Source organism: Malania oleifera, chromosome 7 (assembly GCF_029873635.1).
Source record: "Malania oleifera isolate guangnan ecotype guangnan chromosome 7, ASM2987363v1, whole genome shotgun sequence".
Classification (NCBI taxonomy): Eukaryota; Viridiplantae; Streptophyta; class Magnoliopsida; order Santalales; family Ximeniaceae; genus Malania; species Malania oleifera.
Window position 1 is genome coordinate 60,243,572 of NC_080423.1, and position 9,905 is coordinate 60,253,476.

Sequence of the window (9,905 nt, forward strand, 5' to 3'; positions counted from 1 at the left end):
CGTTACTACTTTTCTGTTTTTTCTCTTCTCCTTTTACAACCGCCCATGTGTTCCTTAATTTATTTACACTGCTTTTAAAAACATTAAATTCAAAATTTATATTTTAACTTGTGTGAATTTAATTAAAATGTAAATAAAAAGTATATTGAAATTTTTAAAATTTGACATAAATTCAACTTTTAATTTATAAGTTATAACATTTTAAGTTAATAAATGTTTCATTAAATCCTAAATTTTAAACAAATAAAAAACTCAAAAGTTCTACTCCCCACAAAATTCATAAGTTTTTATGAAATTTTATAATCTTTTAAAAGCTTAAAAGTAAGTTAAGGATTTGAAGAATTTTATAAATTTTAAAAAATTAAAATAGTAAAGTTCAAAGATGTTATGTGTGCATGCGCGCGCGCGCGTGTGTGTGTGAGAGAGAGAGAGAGAGAGAGAGAGAGAGAGAGAGAGAGAGAGAGAAAGAAAGAGAGTTTTAAAAAATTAAAAAGGTAAATTACAAAAGATCTTATCCCTATATTGATGCAAAGAGAGAGATTACAAAACTTTAAAAGCCTAACTTGTCAGTTGCAACAACAACAAAAAATTATGTTTTTTATTTTTTATTTTTAAAAAATATAAAAAAATTTCTCAATTTTTCAATATTTTTGCAAAAAAAATTGAAGAAAAAAAAAGCTCTCTAAATTTTTATGCTTGTAGTATTGTGTTTTTTATTCATTTTTTTAAAAAAAATAAAATAAAATTTAATTACTATTGCACTGAATTGTGTATATTTTTTTGCTATTAATTGTAATATTTTCTAAAATATATGTTTTTGCTGCAATAGTAAAAGTTTGGAGATCATAATAAAACAAGGGGTTCAAGCATCTCCAACATTAAGTTTAATGCAAATAACGAAATTTTGAAAAGTTTGGAGATCATACGTCAAAACTCTCATTTTTACCAAAATCATAAAATCGAAAAATCGACATTTTTACTCGGTGAAACTTTGCAAATAAGAAGTTAATACGTGCATATAAACATAAGTTAACTTTTTAGCGGTTTAGTTTTCTAAAAAGACTTATGTAAACAAATCCCCTTACCTTTTCTCGAACTCCGAAACATGAACTATACGGCTCCCAAAACAGTGAACCGAGTTCTCATAACCTATAAACAACATAACAGTACTTCAACATAATCCTATTTACTATAGATCCACCGAACCAAAAACGAACTTAGACTCTTATCTCAAGTTCGGGATGAAACACGGAAATCCTCAAAACGAAGATCTAATCCGCTATAACCGTAGAGGCTTCCCCCCTGATCCACGTAGTAATGTCGAATTGTGGATTCGGGTGATAAATAGCGGAGGATCGAGGAGAGAGAGAGAGAAAGAGAGAGAGAGAGAGAGAGAGAGAGAGAGAGAGAGAAAGAGAGTTTTGACTTTCTTAACCATGAAGCAATGAAATAGATATTTATAATTTAGTTGACCCAGCTAGACTCATCGACAAAGTGGAGCGCTCGTCGATGAGCAGAAGAAGGGCATTCGTTGACGACAGAGTTGGCCTCATCAACAAGCCTGAGATTTCAAAATTCCTAAAATCTCTCAGTATCCACTCATCAACGATCCTTTGGACCTCGCCGACAAGCCACAGAAGAGACTTCGTCGACGAGAGAAAGAGCCTCGTCGATGAGCCCTGTTGTTTTCACCTTTCTAAATTCCTTCCCCTTTTCTTATTTGTTTAATCCACATTTCCTCAGGTCAGGTCCTTACAACCTCCTCTCCTTATAAGAATTTCATCCTCGAAATTTGTTAACCATTTCTAAGCATAACCTTACCTTATAACTCAGTTCTACAGAAGAGTCGAAAGCCACCCACATAGCAGCTCCTACCCAAGTTTATTAAATACCCTCATATATGGCAGAGGAATACCGTGGTTACAACATGATGCTTCGGGAGATTACAATACACATACAAAACTCTCCCAAAGACCATATCCAAAATAACCTAAAACACCTATTCTACTATACGTACATACATTCTTACTTACATGATATTTTAGTTACATGTCTAACTCTAACTATCTCTGAATAACTGAGGGTACTTCTGGTATATCTCTGACTTTAATTCCCATGAAGCTTCCTCCACTACATGATTATGTCATAATACCTTCACTAACGGTATCTCCTTAGTTCGTAACTGCTGCACCTTCTGATCTAATATCTATACCAGAACCTCTTCGTATGCTAATACGTCACTGATCTCTAAAGGCTCATAACTCAGCACATGCGAAGGGTCTGGCACGTACTTCCTCAACACTAATACGTGAAACATGTTGTGAACTCTGGATAGTGCTGGGGGTAATGCCACTCGATACTCAACCGGACCTACGCTTTCTAGGATCTCAAATAACCCAATGTACCGAGGGCTTAGTGTCCCCTTCTTCCCAAATCTCATTACTCATCTCATCGGAGCAGTCTTCAAGAACACCATATCTTCTGTCTCGAACTCTAGCTCTCATCAATGAGTATCTGCATAACTCTTTTGCCAACTTTAAGCTATCTTGATTCTATCTCTAATCAACTAGAACTTTGCAGAGGCCAACTGAATCAGTTCCGGTCCTAGTATCTGCCGCTCGCCTACTTGATCCTAGTACAACAGAGATCGACACCGGCAATCATACAATGCCTCATATGGTGTCATCTCTATACTGGTCTGGTAGCTGTTATTATACGCAAATTCCACAAGCAGTAGATACCGTATCCAACTGTCCCCAAAATCTAGTACGCATGCCCAGAGCATATCTTCTAATGTCTAAATAGTCCTCTCGGATTATCCATCCGTCTGCGTGTGAAACGGCGTACTGAATGTGACCTGTGATCCCAAGGCATTCTGTAAACTCTTCCAGAATCGAAAAGTAAAACGTGGGTCTCGATCTGAAAAGATAGAAAATGGGATACCATGGAGTCATACAATCTCCTACACATATAGCTTTGCTAGCTTATTGAGAGAATAACTAACTCTGATTGAAATGAAATGTGTAGTCTTTGTCAGCCGATCTACCACAACCCATATAGCATTCTGCCCATGCACCCATAGGCAACCCTAATACGAAATCCATCGAGATATGCTCCCATTTTCACTTGAGAATGTCAAGTGGCTGAAGGGGTCTTGCTAACCTCTGGTGCTCTGCCTTGACCTGCTGACATGTCAGGCACTGCTCTACGAAATTGAAAATCTCTCTTTTCATGTTATACCTCTAGAAAGATTCCCTCAAGTTTTGGTACATCTTCGTATTTCCTAGATGTATAGTGTAAAGCGAACGATGTGTCTCCTCTAGAATAACCCGTTTAATCTCGGCGTCATTCGGTACACATACCCTGCTATGGAATCTCAATATCCCATCATCAGCAAAATTTAAACCCGGCTTTAAACCACTATGTACCCCTTCCATAACTTCTACCAGCTCTTCATCTGTCATTTGAGCTGTTTGGATCCTCTCCTGTAAGGTCGGCTGTACCACCAAGTTAGCAAGAAGAGCCTGGTGATTTCCTTACACAACTTCTAAGCCCAGCCTTTCCAGGTCCATATAGATCTGATGCTGTACTCCCACCGTTGAGACTAACGCATAAACATACTTCTGACTTAGAGCATCAGCTATGACATTTGCTTTTCCTAGGTGATAGCTAATAGTACAGTCGTAGTCCTTTATCAACTTGAGTCATCTACACTACCTCATATTTAGCTCTTTCTGGGTGAATATGTACTTAAGATTTTTATGGTCGGTAAAAATCTTACACCTTTCACCCTACAGGTAGTGCCTTTAGATTTTCAATGCAAACACTACCACTGCTAATTCCATATTATGTGTTAGGTAGTTATTCTCGTACTCCTTGAGTTGACGAGAAGCATAAGCAATCACCTTTCCTCGCTGTATTAGGACACACCAGAGACCTTCTTAGAGGTGTCACTGAAGATAACAAATCCACCATCCCTAGATGGAATGGTCAGAACTAGAGCAGAAACCAACCGCTGTTTTAGCTCCTAGAAACACAGCTCACACTCATCTGTTTAATCAAACTTCATGTTCTTCCTCGTGAGCCGCGTCAATGGACCTGATAAATTGGAGAACCCTTCTACGAACCATCGGTAGTATCCAGCAAGACCTATAAAACTTCTAACCTCCTAAACATTCCTCGGCCTCACCCAATCCACTACCGCTTCTATTTTACTTGGATCCACTAATACCCCTTATTTGGACACTACATGCCCTAGAAACGTAATATGTTCCAACCAGAACTCGCATTTCTTCAGTTTAGCATATAACATCTTTTCCCTGAGCATTTGAAGTACCAATCTCAGATGAACTTCATGTTCTGCAGCACTCCTAGAATACATTAGGATGTTATCTATAAATACCACAATGAACTAGTCTAAGTATTCGTGAAATACGTTGTTCATCAAATCCATAAATGTCACAGGTGCATTCGTCAAACCGAAAGGCATAACCATAAATTCGTAATGGCCATACCGAATTTGAAAAGCTGTCTTTGGAATGTCCTCCGCTTTCACCTTCAGCTGGTGATACCTAGATCGTAGATCGATCTTAGAAAAAATATGTGTGCCTTGTAGCTGGTCAAACAGATCATCAATCCTGGGTAGCAGGTATCTGTTCTTTATCGTCACCTTGTTAAGCTCTCTGTAGTTGATGCACATCCTCATCGACCCATCCTTCTTCTTTACAAATAGCACCAGTGCTCCCCAGGGTGAAACACTCGGTCGAATGTACCCCTTATCTAGTAGCTCCTGAAGGTGCTCCTTCAACTCTCTCAATTCTGCTGGAGCCATATGATATTAAGCTTTTGATATTGGCGTCTTACCTGGAACCAACTCTATAACAAACTCCACCTCTCAATCTTGAGGTAATCCCGGCAAGTCCTCTAGAAACACCTCTGGGAACTCGCACACTATAGGAATCCCCTCCAATTTACGTTCTTCTTTCGGCGTGTCTTTCACAAACGTTAGATACCTTTGGCATCCCTCTTAAAGTAACCTCCTAATATGCATAGCTGAAAGGATCTATGGTGTTGAACACACACACGACCCTAAGAACTTGAATTCCTACTCCCCTGGAGGTCTAAACACTACCTCTCTCCTGTGACAATCGATACTGGCATAATTGGTAGATAATCAATCCATCCCAAGGATGATATCAAAGTCATGCATTTCAAATACGATAAAACTGACTAGTAGTACCCTCTTCTAAATTTCTACTGGAAAGTCACGGACTACTTTACTACATATGACTACAGACCCAGATGGCGTAGCCACTACTAGTTCATGATCTAGCTGTTGAACCTCTAATCCACACAGTTTAATGAATCCCCGAGAAATAAAGGAATGTGTTGCCCTTGAATCGAATAATATAACAACTTTATGAGAAAGCATTTAAATGATACCTATAACTACATCACCAGCATTCTCTGCGTCGCCTAGGGTCAGGCAATACACCCTTGCTTGGGTTGTTCCCCTTGTTGACCACCACGTTGCGCCTGTGTACTTCCTATGTATGGATGTTGTGGGGCTTCGTTGTTCTCCTGCATGATACAGTCTTTCAACTATCTCATGAATATATATACCCTTATAATCCTTGTAATTAGAGAGAATCAATAGAGATAATTATTCTTCTCCAATTTTAACATGGTATCAGAGCCCTAGATCTTAACCTATTTTTTTCTTTTCTTTTCTCTTCTTTGCTGCCGTTGCCCACCATTTCAGAACGCATGCTCGGCCTCCCGCTCGACCTTTCTCCGGCAGCTCATCATTGCGGCGTTCTCTCGTTCCTCTAGTGGCATCTCCTTCTCAGAGTTCTGCATCGTCACACCAATGGTGAGAATTTTCCTTTCTCGCTTCAGTCGTCTCTCTCAGTTCGGCAAAGCCAGTGCAACAAATTTCCAGCTATTTCTTCTGGTGATCTCTTCTCAGTTTGGTGTTTAGTCTTCATTCTCCGCGCTCTCTCGAACTACCGCCGTCGGCATCCCTTTCTGCTTGTCTTCAGGCAGCTCCAGTTCGACGTTCTCTCAGTTCTCCAGCTTCTCTGATATCCATAGAGTCGATCTTTGATATATATTTGTTGAGAATTGAAAATTAATAGTATATCTCTAGAAAGTATTGAACACCGAAAAACACCACAATATATCCAAGCATTCTGCTCAAACAAATCTAATGGCTGTCATCTCTATCCTTGTGTTCATTGGTGATATCAAGAACTTGACAGGGGTTGGGAAGTGGTGGCCCACACAACCTTGGATTTCCCTCATATGCAGAAGCCCAAAGCACTGAAGTTGTGTACCTATCGGTATTGGTCCTTGAAGATTTTTGTTTGAGACATTAAGGAAAGACAAGAAATTGAGGCTAGTCAATGATTAAGGGATTTGACTTGATAGATGGTTGTTGGATAGGTCCAGTGTTTCCAAGTTTCGAAGATTGGATATTTGATTTAGGATTTCCACGTGTTTCCAGTTGTTTTGCTAGTTAATCCTCAGTTAAGAGCTCTCAATTTGCAGGCTGCGAGTATAATCCTTGTCTCAGTTTCGGCTTGCCTTAGTGGTATCAACACTCCGACGGCACCTTCGGCTTCTCTAATTAAACTCAAAGATTATCAAATCGAAGGTTTATATTTTTTGTCGTTGCAAAGCTCTGAGTTGACCCGATTCGACGATTTTTTATTTATCTAAACTATCTGACGTTATGGAAGCATCTGGTTCTTCAATGGCTGAAAATAATGTCACAGGTTCTTCAACCTCTTCTGAGATTGCTATCCCTGGTCTTACCAGTGAACAATACTGTCAACTCTTGGATCTTTTATCGCCCTTGAATACCAACTTTGCCAATTTTGCTGGTAACCTCGTCTCTTGTCATTCTACTTCTCTTTTTAACACTAAATGGATTGTTGATTCAGGTGCCTCCGATCACATGACTTCCAATTTGTCTTCTCTTGATAATATTCAACTTCTCAATCAGCCATGCCCCATTAAGCTTCAAAATGGTGACATTGTTTCTGTAACTCATACCGGCACTATGTGGTTTTCTCCTACTTTCTCTCTTTCTAATGTTCTTTATGTGCCTTCATTTAAATTTAACTTATTATCCGTCAGCAAACTTTCCAAGGATCTCAATTGTGTTGCTATATTTTTTCCCACCTTTTATGTCTTTCAAGACCTATCAACGTGGAGGCTGATTAGAACGTGTGAAGTATGGGATGGGCTTTACCACTATAAACCTCCTTTCGCCTCAGTTTTTCACTCTTAACGTTTTTTTGACACTACTCTTTGGCATCAACGTCTTGGTCACCTTTCTATCTCATGTATTCCGAAAACCTTAAATAGTTCTTCTTCTCATCTGTCTTGTGATGTTTGTGCTAAAGCAAAACACACTCGTTTACCTTTTTTTTTAACTACAACTAAGAGCACATTTTGTTTTAATAAGCTTTACTGTGATATATGGGGTGGTTATCCTATGGCTTCACTTTCTGGTGCACATTATTTTTTAACAATCGTGGATGACTACTCGCGTGCTACATGGGTCTATCTTATGCGCATGAAATCTGATACTTTCTCTTGCCTTACGAATTTTTGCGCCATGATTAAAAATCAATTCAATTGCACTGTTAAGCATGTGTGCACTGATAATGGTAGAGAATTTCTATCCACTTCACTCCAAACTTTTTTCCATGATCAAGGTATTTTTCATGAACACACATGTGTGGATACACCTTAACAGAATGGTGTTGCTGAGTGTAAACATCGCCATCTTCTTAATGTGGCTCGGTGTTTACGTTTTCAAACTAATCTTCCCATCTCTTTTTGGAGTGAATGCATTCTCACAGCCACTTATTTAATTAACCGCACTTCTTCACCCTGCCTCAATCTTAAGTCCCCTTATGAACTTCTTTTTCAGAAAACCACCGTCCTATACACACTTGCGAGTGTTTGGGTGCTTGTGCTATGCCCAAACTGCTCGTCAACACAGCGATAAATTCTCTCTCCGTGCTCTTCGATGTGTTTTGTTAGGTTATCATGCTCATCATAAGGCTTATTGTGTTTACGATTTTAAAAATAGAAAAATTTTTATCTCTTGTGATGTCACTTTTGAAGAAAATGTTTTTCCCTATCATCTCATCTCTCCCACTCCTACATCTTCTCCAGTCCTTCCTCTTCCTATTCCTGATATACATTCTTCCTACACTTTACCTCCTCCACCATCCACACCTAACCCTAACCCCTCATATCTCCCTCCTTCTCCCTTGGCCTCCTCCCCGACACCTCCACCCTCACCCCCTCCACCCACCTCTTCACGGCCCAAACGAGCTATCACACATCCCTTTTACTTGGCTAATTATATCTGTCCTACTTTACCAAAGTCCTCCACGACTTCACAAGTTTCAAGATGTTCCTCAAGTACGGTTCATTGTCTCTCATCTTTTTTATCTTATCATCATTTCTCTAACCAACATTTGGCTTTTCTTTCTATCATATCCTAACATCCCGAACCCACCTCATATTCTTGGGTTGTGCTGCACCCACATTGGCATGATATCATGGCTTATGAAATCCAAGCCTTATAAACCAATAATACATGGGTTCTTCAACACCTTCCACCTAGAAAAAAACCAATTGGCTGCAAATGGGTGTTCAAAAAAAAACTTCGGGCTGATGGATCCATAGAGCGACACAAAGCTCGCTTGGTGGCTAAGGGCTACACTCAGGTAGAAGGTTTGGATTATCATGACACTTTTACTCCTATTACTAAACTTGTTACTGTTAGGTGTGTTTTTGCAGTGGCTGCAACTCAAAATTGGCATCTCCTTTAATTGGACGTCAAAAATGCTTTTCTCCATGGTGACCTCGATGAGGAGGTCTATATGCTCCCTCCACCAGGTTATTGCAAACAGGGGGAGACTCGTGTTTGTTATCTTCAAAAATCCTTTTATGGTATTAAGCAAGCCTCTCGCAATTGGTTCTCTAAATTATCTTTTATTTTACTTGCTGCGGGTTTCACCCAATCTCAGGCCAACCATTCTCTTTTCACCCATTCTCAGGGTCAGTCGTTTACTCTCATACTTGTTTATGTTGATGACATTCTCATGGCAGGTAATGATCTCTTCAATATTAGCACTTTCAAAGTCATGCTTGCTCAGAAATTCAAACTAAAGGATCTTGGCAAATTGAAATATTTCCTTGGCCTTATAGTTGCTTGCTCTCCCACTGGCATATTTCTTAATCAATGCAAATATGCTCTTGACATCCTCACTGATAGCGGTCATCTCGGTGCTTGTACTGCCCACTTTCCCATGGAACAAAATCTCAAGCTCAATAATACTGATGGTGATCTTCTCTCCGATCCAAGCTCTTTTCGGCGACTCGTTGGACGTTTGATATATCTCACCATCACTCATCCCGACATTGTGTTTCCGATCAACATTCTCAGTCAATTTATGCACTAGCCAAGACAGCCACATTATGATGTTATTGTACGTGTTCTTCGATATATTAAGACGTCTCCAGGACAAAGTTTATTTTTTCCTACTGCCAACACTCTTCAAGTCTCAGCCTATTCTGAATCAGATTGGGCTAGTTGTCCCCTCACTCGCCGCTCCACCACTGGTTTTTTCATTCAGTTGGGCACTAGTCCAATTTCCTAGTGCACTAAGAAACAAACTACCGTGTTTCGCTCCTCCGCCAAAGCTGAGTACCGTGCACTTGCTTCCACTACATGTGAACTTACATGACACAAAACTTTTTTAAATAATCTTGGAGTACCGCATTCCCAGCCTATGCTCTTATATTGTGACAACCAAACGACTCTTCACATTGTCCAGAATCCAGTTTTCCACGAACGTACAAAACATATAAAAATTGAT